Source organism: Triturus cristatus, chromosome 7 (genome assembly GCF_964204655.1).
Source record: "Triturus cristatus chromosome 7, aTriCri1.1, whole genome shotgun sequence".
Lineage (NCBI taxonomy): Eukaryota > Metazoa > Chordata > Amphibia > Caudata > Salamandridae > Triturus > Triturus cristatus.
Window position 1 is genome coordinate 1,650,768,677 of NC_140590.1, and position 26,862 is coordinate 1,650,795,538.

The following is a 26,862-nucleotide window of genomic DNA, read 5'->3' on the forward strand; positions in this document are numbered from 1 at the left end:
AGATTATGCTGCATACTTGTTCATATTTTAAGTAGTTCGCACTGACACGTTTTAAAAACAATAAAGTTCCTAATACCCGCCTTCTCTGAACAGTTAGCTTTCTGCCCCATCCCCCTCCTCCCTATCCTCTGTTGTGTGAATCCATGGACTAGCCTCCTCCCTCCTGCCATGCATGGTCTGATGTGCTGCCACTGCCCTCAATTTAGTATGATGTACCAGTCCACTCCTCCTGCCCTCCATTGCCCAATTCTATGCCCCATCATTGACCTCCTGCTTAAACTCTGTGCTTAGCTTGCTGCCCCTATTCTCCATCCCCCTGCCCTCCGATGTCTTTGTGCATGCCCCTGCTCCATCCTTTTTGCCCACCATGTCCCATGGCCCTGCCACTCCTATCTACTCAGAGTTCTGTTGAGCTGCCACTCCCCTCCCACCTGCCTAGCATTGTCAGATGACTGTAACCTGTCCCTGCCACCTCAACCCTGCCTGTCCACATGCCATGCCCCTATCCTCCTGTCCTACATGGTCCATTGTACTGCCACACCCTTCTGCCCTCCCTGGTCTGTTGTGCTGCAACTGCTCCTCCTGCCTGCCCCGTGCGGTCTGTTGTGAGGCCCCTTCCCCTTGAACTTTCTTGTCTGTGCACAGGTCCTGACCCTCCCTTCTATCCTCCATCGTCCTTTGTGCATGCCCCTGCACCCTCCTTCTTGCCCATCATAGCCATTGTGCTACCACTAACCTTCCCACTTGCCATGCATGGTCTTCTGTGCTGCCATGGCCCCTCCCACCTTCCCTGTGTGGTTAGTTAGCTGCCCCTGAACCCCTCCCACCTTCCCTCCATGGTCTGTGTGTATGCCATCACAGTCTCACTGTTGCTCTTCATGGTGTGTCTTGCTTCTAGTGCCCATCCTGCCTGACCTCCATGGCTATCTTGCTGCTCCTGCCCTGCCCCCTTGCCCCCAGCCCTCTGTTTACATGTGCAGACCCCTACTCCCTCCCTCCTGGCTTGTCTGTTCCATTGTAATGCCCCTGATCCATCCCTCCTGCCCTTTATGGTCTGTTATGCTGCAGCTTTCTCTCCTGTCTGTCCATCATGGTCCTGCCTCTTGCCCCTCTGTTCTCTGTTGTCCATGTGCATGGTCCTGTCCCCTCCCTCTTGCTTTCTATGGATTGTTGTGCTGCACTCCCGTCCCGCATGCCCTGTGTGGTGTATTGTGCTGCTGCAAACCCTGATGCCTGCCCTGCAGGGTCAGTTTGGTGCGCCTCTCCATGTCCCTCCTGTCCTCTGTTATCCAAGTCCATGTCCCTACCCCATTTCCTTCCATGATCCAATATACCATACTTGCGAACATTTTGAACTTGGTAAGAGGTAGATTTTGAAAAAAAAACTGGGGTATTGATTTTCCCCTTTGAGTTACATTGAAAAAGAGGAGATTGTAGACAGGAGACAGATAAAATAAAGCCCATTTGAGCATAAAAACATTGGACGCTTCCTGGCTGAATCGGGTCTGTTGGCATGTTTGGTTGTACTACCATTGCCTCTTCCTTCTGCCCACAATGGTCTATTACATTGCCACAGCCTCTCTTGCAAGTCCTGTATTGTTGGTTTGTTGCCCCTGCCCCCCTTTCCACTGCCCTCCATAGTCTGTTGTGCTGCCACGGCCCTTCCTGCCTGCTCAGTGTGGTTAAATTGTTGCCTTTGCACCCTCCTACCTGCCTTCAATTTTCAGAGTCCGTGCCCCTGGCCTCTGCCTCTCAACAGTATCCTAATGAACAACTAGATTGCTAACATTCTATATTTATCACAAAAGTGTGGAACGCCTGACGTCATCTTGATGTAATCACAACTGTAATACCTAGAGCATTTCCTTTAGAAATTACATATATGAGAGGGTCTTATTGGCATCAAAATTATGGTTAGTGCTCTAAAAGACTAAAATAAGGACATATTTTCTGAGTTTTCAAATAGCGAGAAAGCACTTTTAAATTATTTGTTACCTTTTCTTTTTTTTATCCAGTTGACCACTTGATTAAATGTTGCACTTAGGGGAGAGGATGTGGTGTTACTTCCAGAACTGCAGACTTTGCAACTGGGGAACCAGGTTGGAGTTTCTGCTTCAGCTCGACATTCTGTGATTCTGGTCAAATCGCTTAGTCTCCCCATGTCTACAACCAAAATGAATTTGTTCTTGTGTGATGTAACCAATGCTCATGTAAATCACTCCAATACCTGACAAGTCTGCACTATATAACACTGCAAAAACACAAAATAATAAGTGTTTTGCACACTTCTGTCATTGGGCTATATTTGGGCTACATCTGGGTGATTTTGGGCTACATTTGGGCTCTTTTGTCTCCGGTGGCCATCTTGGGAGATTTATTTGTTATGAAGTTTCCTAATTTCCTCATGTACTGCAGTCTCCTCCGTAGGAAATGCTTTCAGTTTTTTACTTTGATTCCATCATGAAGGTATTCAGATATGTCACACATTTGCCATAAATTCTGAATGTTAGCACTCTAGTTGCTCATTAGATCACTGTAGTAAAACTACTGTTCACCATGGAAGTCTGCTCCTGGTATTAAAAGTGCATGTTTCAGTCTGCATGTCAGAATTTTTTAATGAAATAGAAGAGGATTTGAGAAGTCACTCAAAATGTGCCCTCATTTTCTTTCTTCAGCATTAATCATAATTTCTATGGCAAAATGAACCCCCTCGTTGTGTTCCTTTTTAAATTAAATGTTTTAAGTGTTACCAGTTTATTCCAATCAAGATGGCTTCAGGTGTGCCATACTTTTGTCATAAAACGGTGAAGGGTCTATCAATAGTGGAAAATAGCTTTCTAAGGCGCCTTCTAGCCCTTCCAAGTGCCACGCCACTCCAGCCTTTGAGAATGGACATGGGTCTCCCCCCTATCGCAGAGGAGCTTGTGACAAAGCCAGTGAAGTTCTGGCACAGGCTCTGGTCTACGGACGAACTCCATCATTATAGGGAGGATCTTACCCATGTCATGAGCTTAAATTCTAGCGGTAAAATCCCCTGGCTCACCTTCGTGGAAAACGAACTGTCTGGCATTAATCTCCGCGTTCTGTGGGAGGACCCTGTACGAGGCTGCCGTGCAATTTCGCGCAAGGCTCTGGCACAAATCTATAAAGCCAGGTCCCTTGAACATTTGACGGCTGCTCAAAATAGTGGCACCTTAACCCTGCAATTTTTAGAATCCAAAAATTCTTATGTTTTCGAACCTTTTATGGATTTTATCTTTCCCATCCTGGCAAGGAAATTGTATGTTCAGTGGAGGTATAGCACACTACTTATTAATTCATACACTTCGAAGTGGTCAAATGGGGGCGATAAAATATGTCCCTGCTGTAACAACCATGTGGAAGATGACCCCCATATTTTGTTTGTGTGCCCTGCATACCAAAGGCCCAGAAAATATTGGATAGCGCCAATCTGTAAGAACCTGGGATTCAGAGAGTTTGCACAAGCATACAGGATTTTGAAAACTAGTACCCTGGGCCACATTGGGTTTGCTGTTTCCAAATTTCTTATGGCCATTTGGTTGATTAGAAGGAAAAAATTGTCTGAAGCTCCCTGAACTTTTTAAAGAATCTTTTAAATGTAATTTTAACTCATTCATTGCTGGGAGAGTCGTTTTTACTTAAATGTATTTTAATAATGTTTTATTGTCTAATGTTTTTATTGTGTCTTTTATGGTCTATATGACCGAAATAAAGAATTTTTGGATTGGATTGGATTGCATAATGAAGACAGTAAGCACTCTAGTTGTTTTTAAGAACACTCTGGGACATTCTGTCATTGGGCTATACTTGGGCTACATCTGGGTGATATTTGGGCTACATTTGGGCTCTTTTGTCTCTGGTGGCCATCTTGGCAGACTTATTTGTTATGAAGTTTCCTAATTTCCTCATTTACTGCAGTCTCCTCAGTAGGAAATACTTTCAGTTTTTAGGTCTCGTCTGAGACAGCGCTTTAGCGCTGCTCTGGCGAGACTTATAGTAAGCGAGTTTTGGAAGTGCAAACGAGTGCTTTCAGGCCTCCAAATACAGTGCATGTGCACCGGGCGCGCGCACCATTTGGAGGCCTGAAAGCACTCGTTTGCTTTCACTTTCGCGGGCCGCACGGTGATCGCGATTGCGATCAGTTTCACACAGCGCGCGCACCATTTGGCAGCCTGCGTGTACATTTCGCTGGCGCTTTGATGTTCTCAATGAGCCGCGCGGCCACTGCGAACATCAAAGCGCCCGCGAAATGTATACGCCATTTGCCACCCCCTCCCTTATCCCACTTCCACTTATCTCCTTTCCTATCCCTGCGTCTTTCCCTTCAGCGCGCGCACTTGTTTGAAATACTATGCTCCTTTCTCGTCACCCTGACCCCACTGTCCTTAGAGGCATCCGCTTCCTTCCCCTCTCTCCCCTTCATCTCCACCTTGGTGTTAACTGTCCCTTTTCTTTCTATCCTTCTCTCATCCACTTGCAGTCTCCACCTCTCTACTTCTACGTTACTCCTCAGTCTCTCCACTCTATTTTGCTTCTAGCAGCTCATTCCTGTCGTCTCTCTCCGGCATAACTTTCCATGTCTCCCCATCCCCTTGCTCCCTCTCACGCTGCTTCAGGAACTTTCTCTCAGTACTCACCCAGCCCAGAGATGTGTCCCGCCTTCACGCACTTCTTGATCCAGCTCAGCACAGTCTGCTTGCTCTCCAGACTCTGCAAGAGAAGCACAGGGCGGGCAGGCTTCTCTCATAACACAAGCACTACTGAGAACCAACACGCTGCGAGCGCGAAGCGTGTGAGGGGGCTGGGGTGCTGTGCTGCTCGGTGAGTGCAGGTGCGCACTCTCATTACCCCACAGCTGGTCATCTGCAATTCTGTGGCCTACAGTGCTTTTCACGACCACTAATGTGTACATTTCACATTTCCTATGAGTCCGGGTGCAAATTTGCTTAAAAAAAAACCTGCAAAGCTCGCATGAAGTTCCCTATCCACGCTACCCCCCCCTCCCCCATTAATTGGCTCACGTGATTAATTCGCGTCATACAGAGTTGCTGGAGCATCTCTCGCACTCCTTTTATTTTCGTTTTTGTTAAGAACCAACATGCTGCAAGTGCGATGTGTGTGAGGGGGCGGGGGTGCTGTGCTGCCCTCGTAATGGCTGCTTCAGGCAGAGCTGCTGGAGATGCTACTTTAAGTTTGTTATGTTGCAGAAGCAGCGACGCTCTGTATACCAAGGGAGCCGTGCTTTTCATATTTGCATGCATTACAAAATTGGATGTACTTCCTTAAATAACTAATCATACACTCATAAGTGTGTTTTTTAAGCTCACAGAATGTCTTCAATTTCTATAGCCCTTAGTCCCTTCACTTTGTCCAGTTGTCCTTCTTCATCGGTACTGCTCTTTATGTTGGTTGACCCAGTCAGAAGACACTATTTGCTGCGTACTAATGCTGTAAACAATGGAAATATTGTAAATCAGCAGTCCAGCCAAATGGGTGATGGGCGATGCATAATCCCAGGGGGTCGCCAACCATTCCAAAGAGCAACTGTGAGTACTCTCACTACCCCTCCCTTCTCCCTCTCCCTCCTCGTCAGTCACCGGGCTACAGCTTGTTCCTGTTTGTATCCGTCGTAAGATATTTTCCGTACCAATATTGTCCAGGTCCTTAAAGTGATGTATGGCAGGATGGGTGGTGCGCATGCAACTATACATATTGACTTCATTCAGAGAAATGCATTCCAATTCTCCACATGAATGCCTGACACAAACATTCAGGAGTTATATATAGGGCAAGATTGAACGAGGTCCAACAAATGTATCCAAGATAGATGTACCTAGGGAACGTCGGAACTTACACTCAAAATGTTTCATGTCCAATAAAAACCAGCATTAGCAATGCAATAATAGGTCTCGCATTTACGAGAGTTTAAGCTATTGGCATTGTAAATGACAATGCGTTGTATTTATGTTTCAAAAAAATACCTAAATAAAAGGCATTGTGATTTACTATGCCAATAGCTCCAACTCCAGTAAATGCGAGACCTGTTGCATTGCAAATGCTTGTTTACCTTGATTCCATCAAGAAGGCATTCAGATGTGTCACACATTTGCCATAAATTCAGTATGTTAGCACTCTTTTTGCTCATTAGATCACTGTAGTAAAGCTACTGCTCACCAGAGAAAACTGCTGCTGGTAGTGAAAGTGCATGTTTCAGTCTGCATGTCAGAATTTTTTAATGAAATAGAAGAGGATTTGAGAAGTCACTCAAAATGTGGCCGAATTTTTCTTTCTGCAGCACTCATCATACTTTTTATGGAAAAATGAACCCCCTCGTTTTGTTCCTTTTTAAATTAAATGTTTTAAGAGTTACCACTTTAATCCAAGCAAGATGGCTTCAGGTGTGCCATACGTTTATCATAAGTAGGACTGTTAGCGCTCTAGTTGTTCTTTGGAACACTCTGGGAAGCTGCAGTAGAACACAAAGGAATCAACTGACAGTCTCTGCCCTTGTTGGATGTACATGTTTTACTGAGAATGTCAGACTTCATTCTCACATGACTGAGAAAGATAATGTGAATTTACAGAAAATAAGCTCTGTTTAGCTTATAGATCACCTTCCAAACCTCCGTGGGAAAAGCATGAGAAAATATTTTTCTTTCAATCATGATATCCCAGCAGAAGGCTTTTTCACATGGTGAAATCACCTTAGAACATACCACAATTCCTAAAATGAGTATGGTACCATCAACAAATTTTTCTTTCAATCATGATATCCCAGCAGAAGGCTTTTTCACATGGTGAAATCACCTTAGAACATACCACAATTCCTAAAATGAGTATGGTACCATCAACAAATGATTTATAATGTAACTAAAGTCTTAAAACCTTCTATTAACTGCAATGCTTTTTAATGAGGTGCTATCATGTATATTGGTCCCAAGATGGCTGCCAACACTTCTTGGATGAAGTACTGACAGCCAATCAGATCTCAGGATGAGATGTGTGGTTAGGCTCCGCCCACATATATATATGATTTTACTTTGGATTTTCTCAGGAACTACTGAACAGATTGACACCAGACCTGCAAAAGGCACATCCCTGACCTGAGGACTACCTCTCTGCCCAATTTCAAATAATTCTGTTCAGCCGTTCGGGCTGTACCTTGGACTAAAGGTCCCTATGGAAAATTGCATGGAGAAAACACGTTTTGGGACCCCCCTTTTTTCTCAGCCCCCGCTTGACAAATCCCCCCGAGACTTTCAGGGTAGGAGCAGAGCGGAGCGCCCCACCTATTTTGAAAATTTCGCGAGGATTCGTCGAACGGCGCCAAAGTTATTCCAAATAGAATGTTGCGGATTTCCTATGGAAACACGGTCCTAACTATAACTATCTACTGGCGACCGCCAGTAGATAATAAATATATATTTTTAAAAAAACATAGGTTTCACACATGTTATAGTTAGGTGGACATTTCACTCGTAAAAAAACCAATGAAATTCCCCCGTTATAGTTAGTTCAGATAACTATAACTCGCGCGCCCGCAATCCACTGCTCATGACGTCACATATTACATCACTCATGACATGGTCAGTGGCATCACTGATGACATCATCTTTGTGATAGAGTCGCGGTCGCGCGAGTTATAGTTATCTGAACTAACTATAACGGGGGAATTTCATTGGTTTTTTACGAGTGAAATGTCCACCTAACTATAACATGTGTGAAACCTATGGTTTTTTAAGTGAATTTGCAAGGTTTTTTAAATGCTAATTCCTAACTATAACGTGTGTGAAACCTATAGTTTTTTTCAGTGAATTTGTACGGTTTTTTAAATGCTAAGTTATGTATTTATTATATTTTTTATATATTTATTTTACAATAAACTACGTATTAAAGTGTTTTTTTTAATGGTTTTTCACCGTGCGCGCACCCCATGATTTACAAAAAAAAAATGGTTTTTTCTGCCTTCGTGGTCCTTCAGGGACCCCTTGACAAAGGCTAGGGGGTCAAACTCTCTACCCTGCCCCCTTTTCACGTTCGCCACCTTCCTTTTTCACTCTCGCACTCAAAACAAACAAAATGGCGGCCGACACTTCCTGATTTCGACCGATTCGAACGTTGACTGACCTGTAACCACCAATCCGAATAACGCTCGCGCACGTTGGGGTGCGCGCACGGTGCGCAGCTATAGATATTTATGTACTTTAACTGCAATTTTCTCAGGAACTACTGAACAGATTGACACCATATATGCAAAAGGAACATCCTTGACCTGAGGACTACCTCTTTGCCAAATTTCAAGTAATTCTGTTCAGCCGTTGGGGCTGTACCTTCGACTAAAGGTCCTATGGGGAAAATGCATGGGGAAAACGCGTTTTGGGGTCCCCCTTTTTTCTCTGCCCCCGCTTGATGAATCCCCCCCCCCAATACTTTCAGGGTAGGAGCTGAGCAGAGCGCCCCATTAGTTTTGAAAATTTCGCGAGGCTTCGTCAACCGGCGCCAAAGTTATTCAAAATAGAATTTTGAGATCTCCTAAGGAAACACGGTCCTAACTAGAACTATCTACTGGCGACCGCCAGTAGATAATGTATATGTGTATATATATATATATATGTATATTCACTGAAAAAACCATGGGTTTCACACACGTTATAGTTGGGAATTAGCATTTAAAAAACCTTAGAAATTCAGTGAAAAAACCATAGGTTTCACACACGTTATAGTTAGGAATTAGCATTTAAAAAACCTTAGAAATTCAGTGAAAAAAACCATAGGTTTCACACATGTTATAGTTAACTGGACATTTTACTCGTAAAAAACCATTGAAATTGCCCCGTTATAGTTAGTTCAGCTAACTATAACTCGCGCGCCCGCAATGCACTGCTGATGACGTCACATATTACATCACTCATGACATGGTCAGTGACATCACTCATGACATCACTGATGTCATTTGAGATGTCATCAGTGATGTCATTTGAGATGTCATCACTGATGACATCATCCAGTGAATGTGTGTTTTTCTGAAAATTAAATATGTTTTATATATGTATATCTCAAGGTCGATGGAAGAATAAATGGGTATATAAGTGTCTAAATGGATGAATTGTTTTTGAAAAATTGATTGTATTACTGACTGATTAAGTGTATCTTAGTGAATACATGGCTTAGTGAGTAATGTTTAAATATGTAAATATCTGTATCAGTCTCTCACTTTGTGTATAAGTGGCTGCATGGGTTGGTGTGTAGCTACATGAGTGTCTAAATAGGTTATTAGTTGGTTTTTTGAGTATCAGTATGAGTGTGAGTGTCTGGTTCGGTGAGGGGTATTACGTAGTGCATGGGTGCATGAATGAGTGACTCATTGTTTGTATGTGTTGAAGACAGCATGTGTGCAGGACTGTATGGGTGGATGAGTGTATGTATGGGTGTGTTAGTGAGTGAATGACTGTCTCAATAGTGTCTTTATGTGTAACGACATATGTTTTAAACTAGTATATGTGACTATTGGTGTATATATGTGAGTATATGTGAGAGTGAGAGATTGAAAGAGTTCCTGTATGAATAAGTATGTGTTTCTATAAGTGATTGTTTAAAAGACTAAGTATATGTAAGTTTCCGTAGAAGTAAGTGTGGTGGTGTGTGTATAACTGTATATGGAAGTAAATGTATGTTTGATTCTTTATTAGCATGACTATGTGTGTGAGTACCTCTATGGATGAGTGGCATTGTGTAACAGGATGTATACGTGTATGAGTACATATGATGAGTGAGTACATGTATGAGTGACTGTATAGGACTGTTGGTGAATGAGTGGATGTGTATTTGGATCTTAGAATTACTGTATAGGTTGTTGTAACTGGTATTGGTATGTCCATTGTTTTTAAAATTTTAATTTCTATTTTTGATTGTGTGTATCAAAGGTTATATTAGGGGAAGAGGAGGTCTGCCACTCTATCACAAGGATGATGTCATCAGTGATGTCATCAGTGATGTCATCAGTGATGTCATTTGAGATGTCATCAGTGATGTCATGAGTGATGTCACTGACCATGTCATTAGTGATGTAATATGTGACGTCATCAGCAGTGCATTGCGGGCGCGCGAGTTATAGTTAGCTGAACTAACTATAACGGGGCAATTTCAATGGTTTTTTACGAGTAAAATGTCCAGTTAACTATAACATGTGTGAAACCTATGGTTTTTTTCACTGAATTTCTAAGGTTTTTTAAATGCTAATTCCTAACTATAACGTGTGTGAAACCTATGGTTTTTTCACTGAATTTCTAAGGTTTTTTAAATGCTAAGTCCTAACTATAACGTGTGTGAAACCCATGGTTTTTTCAGTGAATTTGCAAGGTTTTTTAAATGCTAATTTTGTTTTTTTTCTTCTATTTTTTTAAACATATTTTTATTTTAATTTTCTATCCTTTTTTAAAGACTATGGTTAAATTTTTAAAATTCTATATGTTTTTTTTAATATATTTTATAAAATAAACATGTAAAATTTATTAGCAATACATTTTTTCCTTTTTTTTAAATTTTTTTTTAGTACGCGTACCGTAAGCTTACGGTAAGCGTACGGTTTACGCAACGTCCGCAATTTATCTACGCTGTTTGCGTAGTTACGCAATTTGCGTAGCCGCGTGTCCTCCGCGTGGGACGCGTACGCGTGTACGCTACACGCGCACGTTACGCGGAAGTGTCGGGTAGTGACTGTTATGCGCGCAAGCGCGTGTCTTTTTTACGCGCATGCGCACTTTTGCCGTAAGCGTACCGTAAGCGTACGGTAGGTCATGTGATCATGAAACACAACTTTTGATTGGTTGAAACTACTTTCAGTTCTAGAACTCTCCTACACCACACCCATTCCCCTCATTTCTGCTTGTGATCCCTTGGGAGAAGGAGCTGGTTTGTCTTTGGGATACGATGGCAGAACAGCAGAGCTCTTCTGAGAGTGAGGCTAGCACTAGCAGCACTGTCTTGAGGCAGAGATCGAGGAAACAAAAGCCCTCTTATGTATGGGATTATTTTACTTTTCCTGAAGGCCAGCAAAAGGTGAATGCACCCTTAGTAACTTGCAGGCTGTGTCAGCGTGTACTTTCTAGAGGTAATCCTGACAGGAAGTATTCCTTTGGGAATCACACCATGAAGAGACACCTCCAGGATGTACACAGAAGGACACATGGTCATCTTTTTGGAGGTAACTCTTCAGAAAGACAAGCAAGTACATCCACAGCAGCTCAGCCTGGACCATCATCTGCAGGGCTGACTCCTTCTTCTGCAGGTCAGGTGAGCCCTTCATCTGTGGGGGGAGCATCTCCTTCTGCTGGCCCTCTGGAAATTAACCCTCGTTTTCTGAGGGTTGATATTCGATGTGCCTCTTGTCATGATCTAATTTGTCATAGGGAGACCAGTGTTTCCCTAGTGAACAACAAAATAGATCAGCACACTTGTCACAGAGACTAATTTTTCCATGCTTTCTTTCCTCTGTCCCTGCATGAACACAACGGTTCTTTTAAGAGCCAACCTTATCTTTCATCTTTTTTTTACATATGTTTTTAAAAAATTGTTTTTTGTTTTTTTTTTACCGTACGCGTACGGTGCGCGTACTTTTTTTTTATTTTTTAAAAAAAACACTAAAAATCAATTATCACATTACAAGGTCCTTGAGAGACTACAATTATTATTATTGACTTACCATACTCACTCAAAACAATATTTATTCATTTGTTTTTTTAAAAAATAGTTTTAAAAATGGTTCTAGTTTTCGAAAATTTTCAATATCAATCTGAAAAAAAAGAAAAAAGTATTAATATTTTTAAAACAATTTATAATACAGTACACATATTTAAATTTTTTTCCCAAAAATATTTTTGCCTTATTTTTGCTGTTTTCAGAATATATTGCATTTCACTATAAATTGTGAAAGCAATTGCATTCATCATTTTACAGCGGGCAAAAAAAATAACAATCACAAAGATTGTAATAAAAAAGCCCAGAATCTCTTTTTACTTAAACTTAACATTATAGAAATGCATAATATTCTAAAAAAATATCATCTAATACCAATAGTTATTTCTTTAAAATACCGTCTGATATGTTTGTTTCAGAAGTATAATCACAATATTATATCTCAAATAACTCCAAAATACATCATGGTAAGCAGCTGGGTGTGTGCTAAGAGTCTGCTTCTTCCCCCAAAAAATCGCTCCCCCTTTCCATCTAAAGCAACTGTGAAATCACCAGAGCAATACGCAATAAATCTCTGCCTATAATTCCTCTCTGCACACAGTCATGTTTTCACATTAGTCCCAAAACGAAATTTCTTTGCCAATTTGAAAGCACACTTACTGCTCTTTTTTTTTTGGGGCAAGTGAAAATCACTTTTACAGACTGACACATTATGAAACCACTTTTTTCGATTTTCTTAAATGCACATGTCCAAACTTCTTTTTCAGACCACCTCCATGTGTAACCTGGGTGGCTGCCTACACTCCAGCAAGGGCAACCAGCCTTAGTGATGCTGAATGTATTTGCATTACTGAGTCCAACCTCAAACCCTTAAACTATTCTTTTTTTTTTTTTCCAGTACACCTTAATTTATTGTGAAAACATACTCCATATTATTTTACATGTTCCTCACATTTAAATTTCTCCCAAAACAGAAAATGATAAACGCAACTACAACAAAAAGAATTTCCATTTCTATTATTCATTTCTTAAGTTACCACATACATCCCCTCTCAAACTCTAAACTCACCTTTAAAATTAGTTAGTTGTGAAAGAAATGTGACACTCAAACAGCAGATTATCAGAGCCAGGATCTCTGTTGTGTTCACCTCTCTCCTCTCAGCAGAACCAGATAATGGCAAACTTTCCCTCTCTTTTGCCACACATATACATGTACATTTCAAATCTCAGTGCTTCCCCCTTTTTTTCAAATGTAATCACACATTTCTATTGGTTGAAAACCAACCCTTTTCCAAAAGTACCCTTCCCCCAACTTGACTTCTGCCTAGTACCCTTCCCCCAACTTGACTTCTGCCTGCTACCATAGCAACAGCTCATGGAACACTGCTGTGTGGAGTCAGGTCAGAAGTTCACCACACAATGTTTCATTTCCAAAGAGCAAGAGTGCTTGACTTTTCAAACCTAACAGCAAATCCATAGTACTGTTCTTTGGTAACACATTTTTCTGTACCAATACAAAACATGCTTCTATTAGTTTACACATACAGCCTAGTTTTTATTCTAGAATGGTATGAAACAGCCAATCAGTTCTTTTTGTTTTGAAAAAAATATGTATGCCTCCATTTCCAAACTGTCTTTCTTTTCATATTGCCATTCTACTGAAAGACACCTCCTGAGTGCATCCAGTTCTCCTTTGAAGATGTTCACAGTGTGGATTGTAGGGCACAGCTATGTCTTCTGGAGTGAAAAGTTTGCAGAGAAAACAGATATGGTGAGAGACCTTGCTTTGCCAAATGTAGACATTAAATGGATTGGTCAGAGAGGGTTAAAGTGGCACCAATTGATGCCATTGGTGAAATCCTTCATGCAAATCCAACACCCTGACCTCATAATAGTGCACTGTGGTGGCAATGACCTAGGCACTTTGACTGGGGTAGGTCTGGAAATGCTTATGAAGGACACCTTTGCACAACTGTTTTCACTTTTCCCTAAAACTGCCTTTGTGTTTTCCAACATATGCCAAAGGCAAAAATGGAACTGGTCCAATCATTTCTGTCCGCAGATTGACAAAGCAAGAAAGCACGTCAACAAATCTGTTTCTGCTTTCCTCCGTGACTATGGTATGGGTGCCATTTACCACAACAACTTGCGTTTTGACATGCAAGACATTTATAGAGGAGATGGTGTGCACTTCAATGATAAAGGGAACAGAGTCTTCCTCTTGAACCTTAGACTCTGCATCGGTACTTACTTGTAGGTACCACTAAAAAATCATTTCATAAACACAACGGCTCTTTTTAGAGCCCCCTAATATCTAAACACTTAAATCTGAATTTCATTTATTTTTTTATTTTTTTTCTACCGTACGCTTACCGTAAGTTTACCGTACGCGTACCCCGTGATTTTTTTAAAAAATCAATAAATGTTTTCTTTGTACTTTAGTCCTTCTTTGACCCCCTCGCCAATGTAAGGGGGTCTGTAACTCTCCTCATTGCCCCCTTTTCTTGTTTTCACTCTTTTTTTTCTGAGTGAAACACACAAAATGGCGGCCGCCGCTTCCTGGTTTCGGCCGATTCGAATGTTTACTAAGATCTAACAGCCAATCAGAATCGCGCTCGCGCACGCCACCGTACGCTTACGGTAAGCGTACGGTAAGCGTACCGTAAGCGGGCTCAGATATATATATTGATTTAAAGGCTATTTTCTCAGAATCTACTGAACAGATTTACACCAAACCTACAAAAGGCACTTCCTTGACATAGGGACTACCTCTCTGCCAAATTTCTAGTAATTCTGTTCAGCCGTTCGGGCTGTAGCTCGTTATAAAGGTCCTATGGAAAAATGCATGGGAAAAACTCGTTTTGGGACCCCCCTTTTATCTCAGCCCCCGCTTGACGTATCCCCCCGAGACTTTCAGGGTAGGAGCGGAGCGTAGCGCCCCACCTATTTTGAGAAATTCGCGAGGATTCATCGACCGGCGCCAAAGTTATTCAAAATAGAATGTTGCGGATTTCCTATGGAAAAGGGGTCCTAACTATAACTACCTACTGGCGACCGCCAGTAGGTAATATATATATATATATATATATATATATATATATATATATACACATATAGTTAAAATGTTTCTATGTCTATCTAAACTCAAGAGCTACTTTAGAATAGCGAGGGGGTTTCAAGTCGTAATACCTCCTACTAACAGGTAATGTTTTACGAGACCCAGCTAACCAAGATGGTGCATTGCGGAGGCATGAAGTGGGGTAAAAGTACCTCAGTTTGATATATGCGGGTACCATTACCCATGCTATTAAAAGCCGGCACCTCCATCATGTAACTAAAAAATGATGCTCCAAATTGAAAAGGAGGTAAGCTATCTGAATTGCTATGAGCAGCACGCCTAAAGCAGATAGATCCAAATAGCATAAGTGGACCACATCGGGACCTACAGACTTCTAACGACACTAAACCCGTTATGCTTAAATTCTAGATGGAAGACTTAATGCGCTACTGCTAACTGATGAAATGGAAAAAACTACCTTTAAACAAAGCTGCACCACAGCGAGAAAAGCCCCCCAACCAAGGGCACTCTGCCTCCTATCTAATTGATGTACTTCGGGACCCTGTGGTCTGCGAAGCAAAGCTTCACATGTATCAACCGGCCGTGAATCGGGGTAGGAATGCCTCCGTTCGATAGCCACGGGCTCTATTGCCCGCACTGTTTAACACACACGGCAAATCCATCATGTGACATACACGTCACACTCACATCCTCCTCCAACCGAAGCGCCAGCTTGGAAAGGAGGTAAATTTACAACACTGCAGTAGGCAGGGCGCCTCAAGCAGATAGTACATGTACCATATATGCCACACATGGATCTTCAACACGCTAACAAAACCTAAAAACAGACAAAGGAGAAATAGTTTTCAGTCTGTATTTATATGTAAAAATCAGTTTAAACGGAAAACTGGGAGCCTTATTCATTACATAGTTTACAATCCTCAAGTCTTAAACGTTTTACCAGGTCGATCACCAAAAACAGACAGCCTTCAGTCTCTTCCAGATTCATAATCACAGGGTACTTATCTTTATGAGCAGCATCAACAGCAAGCATTGACAAAGCCAATAGGTCACGCCTATGCAAACACTATTGGTTTTGGCAATGTGATTTCGCCTTGTTGTACTTCAGTGTGGCTGCTATTTAGCATGGCTAAAAGTTAGTGTCATAGAGTAAAGTGGATTGGAGTGAATTTGATTATAGTATATTGCAGTGGACTGGAGTTGATTATAGTAGAGTGGATTATATTGGAGTGGATTACATTGAAGTAGATTACAGTGAAGTGGAGTTTATTACATTCGGTTACAGTAGTTGTATTGCATTCGATTACAGTGGAGTTTAGGGGATTACAGTGAAGGGGATTGCAATGCAGTGGATTATTGGATTTGGAGTTGATTACAGTGAAGTGTATTTCTTTGGATTACAGTGGATTTTAGTGAGTTGTATTGGATTACAGTAGAGTGAATTGCAGTTGAATGGGTTGGATTACAGTGGATTAAACTCTATCACTTCATGGAATAAACACTCCAACTATATATGTAATTCTTTGTAATTGTGTGCAATGAATAATACATCCCTTATCTACCGTACAGGCTGCAATAGAGAAACCCAAACATGTCTGCCATTGTGTGGAATAAATATCTCCTATTCTAACCGCAAGTAACAAAGAACACCAAAGATGCACTGTCCTATCTCGCTGTCTCTATGCAATAAAAAGAATATCCTTAATGTGCAATTCTGCAAGTTAGCACATATCTGCACCAAATAAATGGCAGAAGAGTTGGCTAATGGCTAGAGCTGCCGACTATGCAGGATATATATATATATTATGTATATCTCGACCTGAAGGTACTGGAGCGATTTACAGGAGTACCAGTTACATTATGCGAAGATGCTTTCTTTTTTTTGGGTACGGGAAGATTAAGTGAATTGCACAAGATGTTGAGCCGATGCATGAATCTGGGTTCTCAGTAGCAAAGTTGGCAGTTCTAACTGTTCTGCACATCCTCGGGCATGGAGGAACCAGGTTTGAGTCTCTGCGTCCGTTTAACATCCTGGGCAATCACTTAATTTCCACGTACATATTTTTTTAATTAAAAGGGGAAAAAAACTAAAGTGTAATGTAACTGATGCTCATGTAGAGTACTCCAATACCTTCAGGTCGAGTTCGTTGTATGTGAAACTGCCACATAAAAAAAAAACGCCATAGAGGGGTCAGTGTTTGGGGGTGGGGGAAATGGAGAAATAGTACCTCAATTCACGTCTGGAGCAGCAGACAGGCACTCGTTAAGTTGAATCAATCTGTGCTTGGTCCGCCACATAAAAGGATTAGAAGTGATGTTTGACCTTCACTGGCCAATTAAGGAGGCTGCAAAGAAGTGAGGCTGAAGCCAACAAAAAGTAAGCAATGGGCAATCTCCAAGCCTATTGACCTAATGTTTACCAAAGTGGCTTGCGATTGACTCCAACCTCTGGTCTGTCAGATGATGCCGTACATGAAGATATTTTACCTATCTTAAAACTTTTGTGTTCACTCTGTGTCTTGAGTTTACTCTTTTTCACCCAGTTCGGCCTCGCTTATACAGAGCAATACTCTTTTGGCCATATTGTATCCAGCATTGACCCATCTCTTAATTTGAATCCACATGCTGTCCACCCTCGATTATTTCCAGAAACCTCTTTAGTCTACTTTCCTCTCTGCCTATCTTCCTTAAGTAGACACAATGGCACATGCCACTTCTGCAGCACTGGCCTCCACACTCCAGTCACAGCTGTTGATTGTATCTGCTGGTCGGTGCCAACAAAACACACTGCTGGCCAATGATCTGCGGTGACCTTTAAGATGACTGTTGATGCCAGCTGTATGTTTGCTGTACAAATTCCCTTTACAGCCACGTCATTGCTATTGCAGTCTTTCCAAAAACCTTGCCTATTTCCTTGAGATTTCTGATTGCCTTGTTGCTTCCAAAGGCTGCACTGTTCGCAGTTGCTAGTGTTGTAAATTTACAGACACTTAAGCAAAGAGTAACTCGCCTGTTGCTGCTGACTGCCCATTGACCGAGTGTGTGTCTTAAGGCGTTGGATTCTAAGGCATGCTTTGGGAGTCATGGCTGATGGGCAGCAGACGATGTGTTCCTGGCTGCAAGCAAAGTCGTAGGAGGGCGTACACCCTGAATGCCTGGTGAGCCTAACATAGTCACAAAAACCTCCTACAGAGTAGTCCTAGCAGATGTACAGTCGGTAGCACACATCAAACATAACAGAACACTGCACACATTCAGCACTGCACAGATATGCCCCATAGTAGTTTCTCTGATCACAAGACCTCTCCCCACCAGCACACGGCACACAGCAGTGCAACCTTCTACAGCACATATTAGACAGCACTAACTGATATTAATCCGACATGGTCAAATATGCATTCGTTAGTCTTACAATAACCAACAAACTGTGGTAACATTAATTTAATTGCTAACACATTTATGTGTCTGGCACCAGGACTACCTGCTGACCCTGAAGTTGTGAAAGCGACTTAGCATAGTCATGTTTTCTCACCCTTCAAACAAATAAAACATGAAAGTGGGGCCTTCACTTATCCTAAGCACACTACATTTGACGTATTATCTCCAGTGGAATTAAACTCTGGTCTGCAATGGAGCCCTCAGAGCCAAGTTTGGAAGCCTCCCAAACTCCTGGTAAAGCTGCCACGAAAGCCAGTGCCCAGATCAACCCTATACAAATGGTACTGACAAATAACTTTACTACTGTGCCCTCTGCATGCGAGATCGGACAAGTTAAAGTGCCATGAGGGGAGCGGGGATCTGAGATGTGATGTTCTGCAGACCATCATTTACTTCTACCATAACTCATTTACCTGAAAGTAAACACTTGCCGTCAGAAACGCAGAGGAAGGGGCACGTGTGGAAGGAGGAGTACACAACGTCACCCCTCTTCATTGGATGGCCTCCTATCAGTCCATTGGTGGACTGGTAGTTCATCTTTCTCCTTTGTAGTCTCCCTGCAGATCCCTTTACCACAGATTGCAAGGGTCCTCCCTCAGACCGAACTTCTTTAATATTTGTATGCTTCCCTGACTCACCTCATCGGCTCCAGTGGCCCCTCCCTGATGACGTCCATTGACAATGTTCAAATTCTCATTTGAGTTGCTGATAAGCCTCGGGCCAGCAATATAACTTTCCAAACTGGCTCATCAACATATCCTGCATGAATGACTACTTTCTAAATTTAAAACAGCAACATGACTGACTGTCTCGTAGTGGGCAGCTACTCCTCCACGGTCGCTTGGCTGGTGGCCTACAGACATAGGCTGGTTCCAATCCGGGCAGTGGTTTAGTTTTTTATTTTATTTACTCCATTGTTGTCTCTTGCTGCCCTTACTGTAGTCGCTTCTTGTTGCGTTTTTTTTTATTTATTTTTTTTAACACCCACTTGTTGCTTAATCATCATTTTCTGCCTCATGTGCCCCCGTCTGTTGGTATTCTCGGCAGTAATTCTACCTTTCCTTTTGTTTCCTCCTTTTTGCTTCCCCTGTTTTACTTTGCAGACGTTGGAGATTTTATCATGTGATAGTGAGTCTATTCTTTGGTTTCCTTCTGATCTCCTCCTCCTTTCATTTGTTTTCCATTGCTAACAATCTATTTTGAGTCTCAGCTCATGCATTGCTACGCTCATAGTTTAGGCCCTATTTACTTAATTATAATCAAAAGCCCCTTATTGGAATTCTCCCACGTTCCTTAAGATCCTTTCCGTGCTGATTCTCCTAATCTGTTCCCGTTGTCTGGTCCTTAAAAACCAGGTGTACAGGTCGCCGTTTTTCCTTCCTGGCTGCCAAACGATGAGATGCTTTCCCTTATGTGCATCTTCTCATGTGAGTCTTCGCCATTACCATCTCGTATGTTCTGCAAGGAAGTAAACCCAAAACTTCTCATGCGAGTCTTCGCCATTACCATCTCGTATGTTCTGCAAGGAAGTAAACAAAAAAAGTGATACGAGTGCGGCTTGAATTAATCTCAACTACTGTTAATTACTTGGGCCTATGTCCTGGTCCATAATTGTTTTGCTCACAATACCACCTCAGATTAGACGCCGCTAAATATGCAAAAATGCATTGACCATGTTCAAGTAGTAACAGTACAGTCCATCCCGAACGCCCAAACTAGGTCCTCTGAAACGGAACACAAGCAACCCAAGACCGGTTTCATCTTCAGTCTGGTGCAGCTTTGTTCCAGTGGCAAAGTGAGCACTGGACCCACATCTGTGTACATACCTGTCGCATTTAGGGTGTCACACTGAAGTTAACAAAAACGTAATGGAAGAAATGCTTGAATTAATCTCGGCCACTGGTAAGGACTCGGCCCTCATCGCACTCAATCCTTTTTTTTTTTTTTTTCTTTACCCCCCCCTCTTCCCCCCCCCCCCCCCCCCCCCTCCACTATGCCACTTCAGATTAGACCCAGCAATTTGTAAATCAGCTTTGTCGTTGCTTCAGTAGGTACAGTCTAGCCCGAACTGCCAAGCCAGGTCTTTTCTGAACCTGAACACAAGCGACCCAAGACCGGTTTCACCCTAGGTGGGGTTTTTAAGAGGGTGCAGCTTGGTTCCATTGGCAAAGCTACCACAGAACCTACAGCTGGGCATACCCATAGTCTTTAAAGTAAATGAAAAAACTGAGCGATTCTTGAATTAATCTCAGCCATTGGTATTTACTCTGGGTTGCATCCCAGTATATCTTTTGTTGCCCACAGTGCCACCTCAGATTAGACCCAGCTACATGAAATTGTGGTGTGCAAAATGTATGAACTTTGATGTGGCCAAAGCAATTACTAGTGGCTGAGATTAATTCAAGTTCCATCAATTACTTTTTTGAATGAGAATACTGCCTATGCAGGCTTTTCTGTGCACTTTATTTAATTTTTAATTTAAGGGCCTAACATGACCGTTCTCCACCATGATAAAATGAAAAATAAAAAGTGGCTGCACAAGTGATGATGCGTATGCACACCTCATGAACATTTGTCAACGCATGCGTGTATCGGCTACAGTCTTGAAATGGGTTTTGTTTAACTCCAAGCCCTTTTCATGATAGCCAGACATGTTTGAGATGCATTGTAATAATTATACGGCCCAAATATTAATGTCAAAGCCAATAGCTTGGCTGAGCTAAAATGTGGTGTTTTTCCAAGTCTCTCTTCATCTTCCTAGCAGTCTGTGGATTGCCACATATAGCCTGACCCAACCCAGTATGTACATAAAACAGTCACCCTTCTTGACGATCACACTCTCTACGAAAGCTTCATATGTGTCACCACAGTTCCTGCTTTTTTTAACCACATAGTCAATTTTGATGGCACAAACTGCACTTGACCCTGAAAAATAAGCAGTTTTAAATAAGTTGATGAAATTTGAAGTCTAATGTAGATATCTTTCATTGTACTTCTGCTTCAAGCTATTTAATTGTAATTGCATTTCTATAGCGCTTACTACCCCTGACTAGGCGTCTAAGGGCTTTTCTGGTGAATAGCACGCTACTCCGGAACCCATAAAGGATTAGTGTTGAAAATTAGTATAGTGAAATATGAAGCAATTTGAGTGGTGGATATGTTATTCAGTTATTTGGATAGAGAAGGGTAGGTGGCGGAATAGAAGAGGGAAAGAGGTTTGTATTTATATTGTGCTTGCTACCCCTGAAGGGGTTTTGAAGCGCTTTTTTGTAGAGTAGCACGCTACTCTGGAACCCATAAGGATTAGTGTTGAATTAGTATGGTGAAACATGAAATTATTTAGAGTGGTGGATATGTTAGTCAGTTATTTGGATTGAGAAGGGTTGGGGAGGGGGTAGAAAACCGGAAAAAGGTTTGCGTTTATATAGCGCTTGTATCCTTGATGGGGTGTTGAAACGCTTTATTGGTGAGTAGCACGCTACTCTGGAACCCATAAAGGATTAGTCGTGAATTAGTATAGTGGAATATGAAATTTGAGAAGTGAACATGTTTTTCTGTTTTTTTGATCGAAAAGGATAGTGGAGGGATAGAGTGTAGGATTTTTTTTTAGGTTATAGCAGTAGGAGGAGTCCTTTGGATGAGTAAAAAGGGTTTTTGGAGGGGAAGAGTCGGAGGGAAGAGTTTAAAAGGTTTGTAATGAACAGTCTTCTAAGCCGGTTAAGTTTTTTTTTTTTTTGTTTTTTTTTTTTGTTCATAAGAGATTACGCAAACACAGCACAAACGCTGTGCAGGTGAAACCTAAAACAATAGAAACATTTAGTTTGCTCTATATTGAAGTTATTGGTTGCATTCTTTTTAACTGAAAGCTTTTTTTTATTACAACTTGAAAACAACCAATGTAAAACCTCAACTCCAATAATTAGTGCATATATTTATGACCAACTCAAAACAGCAGTTTAATAGGACAGCAACTTTCAGACACTGTGAAGACTGCCAGTTTGACAGTCTGATCAAGTTAAATATCCAACAGAAAGCCCACTCTGCAATTAAGAACCAGAATTTCTAAAAGCAACTGTGTACAGACTGGGGTTACAATCAGATTTCTAAGACCATTATCTGAGGTTTTGCATTCACGCTATCACACACATCTTGAAGTACACTATGTTCCAAGCCCACAAAAAGCAATTTTCCAACATGTTTATAGGAGACTGAACCACAACACCGATTTGGATGTACTTTCTAGTAATAGAGTAAATTACATTATAGGAGTATTCTTCCAGTGATAGTAATGTTCATGATGATTCTCCTAGAATGACGAGGCTTGTAGTACTATAAGTTTAATAAAAATAATTACAATCATAAAGACCATAAAACAAAACCCAATAGAACAATAAAAGGGTGATAACTCGTGGTCAGCACACATTAAACCAAGGAATTCGAGTCAGACCCCACAGTTTTTAGGTCTTTCGACTTGCGTTGCACTGCGCAGCAGTGCTCACGCAGGCTAGAGTCCTTTTGTCCGGGATTCAGAAATGGATCCTGGAATCGCACACACTAGTGCGTGTGTTTTCTGTTAAGGGTCTGTAATTGGGCTTGGAGTGCGTGTTTTGTTTCAACAGAGTACACAATAGGCCAAAGGCGGGCGCATTGCTCCGCCCACGGCCTATTGGTGTCTGTTTTGCGTACCAAAGCCCATATGTTTTCAGTTATCGTGCCCAGACAAGGGCGCGATAATTGAAAACATATGCCTCACAGTGGCGCGCCCGAGGTGCTGGGCTTTCGTTCGAGTCCGGTGTACGCAGTTTAACCCCTACAGCGCTCATCGGAGAGCAGAAAGGACAGAGCCTAGCAGATTTTGCTTCCAAAGGTAAAGCCTGGGTTTCACCTTAGTAGTACCCCTGTTGCGCAACTCCATCCCAGTACCCACCCTGGAGAGATTACTAATACCTCACCATAACGCAGAGCCTCCAGCATTACTTCAACCGTACTTGCATTTCATACCACTTCGTACGTAGCAGCCAAGAGCTGCTTTGTAAAGTGTGTGAGATAGGTGGCTTCTTCATGCAGCTGTAATCATTAAAAAAGCGCTTTATATTCTGGGACTTGTAGTTTCGCCCTCCCTTCCTATTAGTTACAGGACACAAAGCCTGTACATGCGAGGTACTATATACTAACACGGAAGGAGTTAGAATTTGTCACAAGTTATTGGGGCATTTGAGAACCTGCGTTATAAACGGCGTGCTTTACATCTCAATATACCATGCAGTGTTTAGAATAGGCAGGTTTCAACAAGTAGTCTGCACTTCCTTCATGTGAATAGATTACCTGCATTTCTTAGAAGGGCGGGCAGGTACGCTAGGATTGTAAGTACTGACACTTTTAAATTCTTATTTCAAGCACTGACACAAACCAAACGCCTTTGATCGCGAGTGTGATCTGTCATTGTTGGGGACTGACCCCTGTACGAGGCCTTTGCCTTCAGCGGTTTTCAGTAATCTTGTGCTAATTGCAGTGTTCCAAATATCACACCATACAAAATATTTGTTGGTTGCCTAAACGCCATAGATCATCGCTCGTATAATGGTTGAGTATTTGAACGCGTGGCATTAAAGTTTCCTTTTTGTTTACGGAACTGAAATAAAATGGTTCCATCGATTTTCCGCCCTGAAGAAAAGAAAGTGAAAGTAAGTACCCGTCTAGTGCCAAGCTTATAACGCTGTCTGTGCGGACAAGCAGGAAAAGGCAAAGATCGAACATGAATGGGTTAAAATACCACTTGAGCACTTAAACACTAATCCATAGCTGCCAAGGTTTCTGATTGCTATGTGACACACTATCATAATATCGGTGTAATTATGAGTGACATTTCAACGACTGACTGACACTTTCTTGCGAGCAAAATCAAGCAATTTAAACGAGTGCGATTTACCACCCTTTAACAGTGACCCTCCTAGCACTACTCGGATCATTGTAGGGTGTCAGAGCACTTTACATCACACAGACAATTAATCCCACGTGTATAAATCAGTGTATAGCAAATGTTACATAAGGGGTGTAGGAAAGGAGACCTAGGGCATTCATACTGGGTATAGTTTGAGTGATTGATTGTGAGAATCAGAATTTAAAATGTACCCTTGTGGCTGGGGGTTGTCTTCAGTAATAAGAATTGATTTCTACCCAAATAATCAATTTTTGCATTATTAGGATAATGAACAAGCATTTGCAATGCAATAGGTTTCGCAGTTACGCGAGTTTAAGCTATTGGCATTGTAAAGAGCAATGCCTTTTTATTTATGTTTTTAAAAAGAAAACAAAAAATAAAAGGCATTGCTATTTGCAATGTCAATAGCTCAAACTTGCGTCAATGCGAGACCTATTGCATTGCAAATGCTTGTTTAATATGGAGTAGGTGAACTCAAATGTGAAGTTTTGTTATAAAGACTCCTGTTTGCAAGGCAAAACAGAGTAAATACATCTTTGATCATCCGTACATTAGCCGCAATAAAACAGTCATGTAAATACTTCTTGAGAAGATATAATGAATAATTTAGTACAAAGACAATGTTTTCCAGTGATTTCTCCTAATAACCAGAGTCTGTATTCCTGGGATTTTACACCATTAAGTTGCCACAATCCTTCAAACCGCAGGAGTTGGAATGTACAAGATTTTAATTCTCAAGTACTTGTTTTTTATATGCAATTTTAAAGCAGAAGTTAAATAATCTTGACAGCAGAGGTATAGGTGTTCAGTGGTAACTGAGTGTATTTTAAAGAGGCACACAGGTTGCAGGGATGGTTATTGTTCATCAAGGTGTTCCTTATAAATTGTATACGTGACTGCCTACTCAAAGACAACAGACCTAAAGATGGGAGGCTGTGCTCTTTTATGAGGTATGTGTAATTTTATGCATTTAAGTCCAACTTTTTTCCTTCAGATCGGCATGGATTAAACCTTTAAAGGAGTTAATCAGAGCACTCATACAGGCACAACAACAATTAAAGACAGCACAGGTGTGCCATAAAGACAGCGACATTAGACTTGAAATCAGATCTTATTAAACAAGGTATGGTTGCTGACCGTAATTTTAACTAGGATCAGATACTCTGAATGTATAGTTTATCGAAGTTGCTTAGAGTTTGGTTTCAGCGCTGGTGATCGTTAAGAAAAAACAGGAATTAATTTGGCATTGAGGGCTGTGTGAAGAAATGATGGTTCTACTATCATATAGTTGATGAATCTGGTTTGGTTAACCGATCAAGCTCTTTTCTGTGCAGTATTTGCATTCATGCCCTTGGTCAATGGGTTTATCATTCAATGTCAATCCTAAGTGTTTTTACTTTTGTTCCAACAGCCATGATTTTTGTTTTAGCTGGGTTGACCGTGAGCCCTTTGTCAAACTTAAAGGATACAACATTATATAGTTGGTTTTGCATGCTGGCCGTGGTTGTAGAGAAAATTACAAGGACATCCTCATAGGCTAATTATGCAATAGGACATCTTGGAGCTAAGCCTTCAGGGCCATGTAAGATGAAGTGATCTGTAATATATGAAGAAGATTTGGGAGCCAGAACGAACCTTGTTTGACTGCATATTGTTGCTTGTAGATCAATAGTGGTGTAACTAGATTTTGTAGCCAAACTGGTGCAACTTGACAACAGCTGTGTGTGTTTACCATACAGACTATATATTGTGTATGAACACTGGGGCGGGAGCCATATGCATCTGCTTCGACAGCACTAAAAAATAGCAATCCAGGGAAAACCTTAAGCATCCAGTAAACCTCCCACACAGCCATAAAAAAACAGATCTAGGTTATACAAATTCAGCACACTGACGTTAGACACAGACTAGGTTTCCGTTATAACAATCTTGTAAAGTCCTGCAAAGCATGTGACTGCATTAGATCAGTGCTGATTGCTAAACATAACGGACAGGTTTGTAAGGAAACATTTGGTCTGTGGTATACTAACGCAAAGTTCCAAATGACAAAGCCCACAGTGTGAAATATAAATAAACTACAGTATACATAAACTTCGTGTGACATTCTCCAATGTCAAGCTGGCAGCTTGATTTTTATATTTTTTATTTTAGAAGTGATTCGTTTGGTTGAAAGGATAAATTAACTAGTCTCAGTTAAGAAGTGCTACAAAATCTCAAGAAGGATAGTTATTCTTGCTAAAGAACCATTTTGTTTTTCAATTACAGTAAAAAACTAAATCAACTTGCTACATGGTTTCTAAACCCCCAATGGAAAAACCAGAATTGTTCCCAACTGGACAAACCAAAATACCTTCATTTTCATTTATTTTTAAATCAAGAATTCTGTACACTCACATTGAAGACTACCAAATCCTGCATTGACTGATTGCTTATGATTCACCATTGCAGAGTGAATTTATTGTAGTAACATGTCTGTAAAAAAAACTTTTTGTAAAATATTCAAAGCGTTGTAGAAACATTAAAACTACCAGTGCGATAAGGGTAATTAAAACACCACAACTGAGAAGAAGTTACAAGACCAGAAATAAAAGATAGGCAGGAAACACCAGGTTAAGGCTATTAAACTTCTATTGTTAGACTTAGTTGCATTTCTCACTTCAGTATTTTGCTTTATTTAAAATTAAAAACT

At 41.2% G+C, this 26,862-nt stretch overlaps 1 protein-coding gene across 7 annotated transcripts in view; it reads left to right on the forward strand.

The window, feature by feature from the left end:
- The window catches only part of YTHDF1 (YTH N6-methyladenosine RNA binding protein F1), a 161,883-nt gene that overhangs the window by 99,418 nt on the left and 35,603 nt on the right, over positions 1 to 26,862 (forward strand). For 2 of the 7 annotated variants that reach the window (XM_085619717.1, XM_085619721.1), the window contains one exon: positions 25,168 to 25,296. The exons of the other annotated variants lie outside the window; for them this stretch is intronic. The gene's annotated coding sequence lies outside the window, so the exon portion shown is untranslated. The remainder of the gene's footprint in view (positions 1 to 25,167; positions 25,297 to 26,862) is intronic. 7 annotated transcript variants of the gene reach the window in all.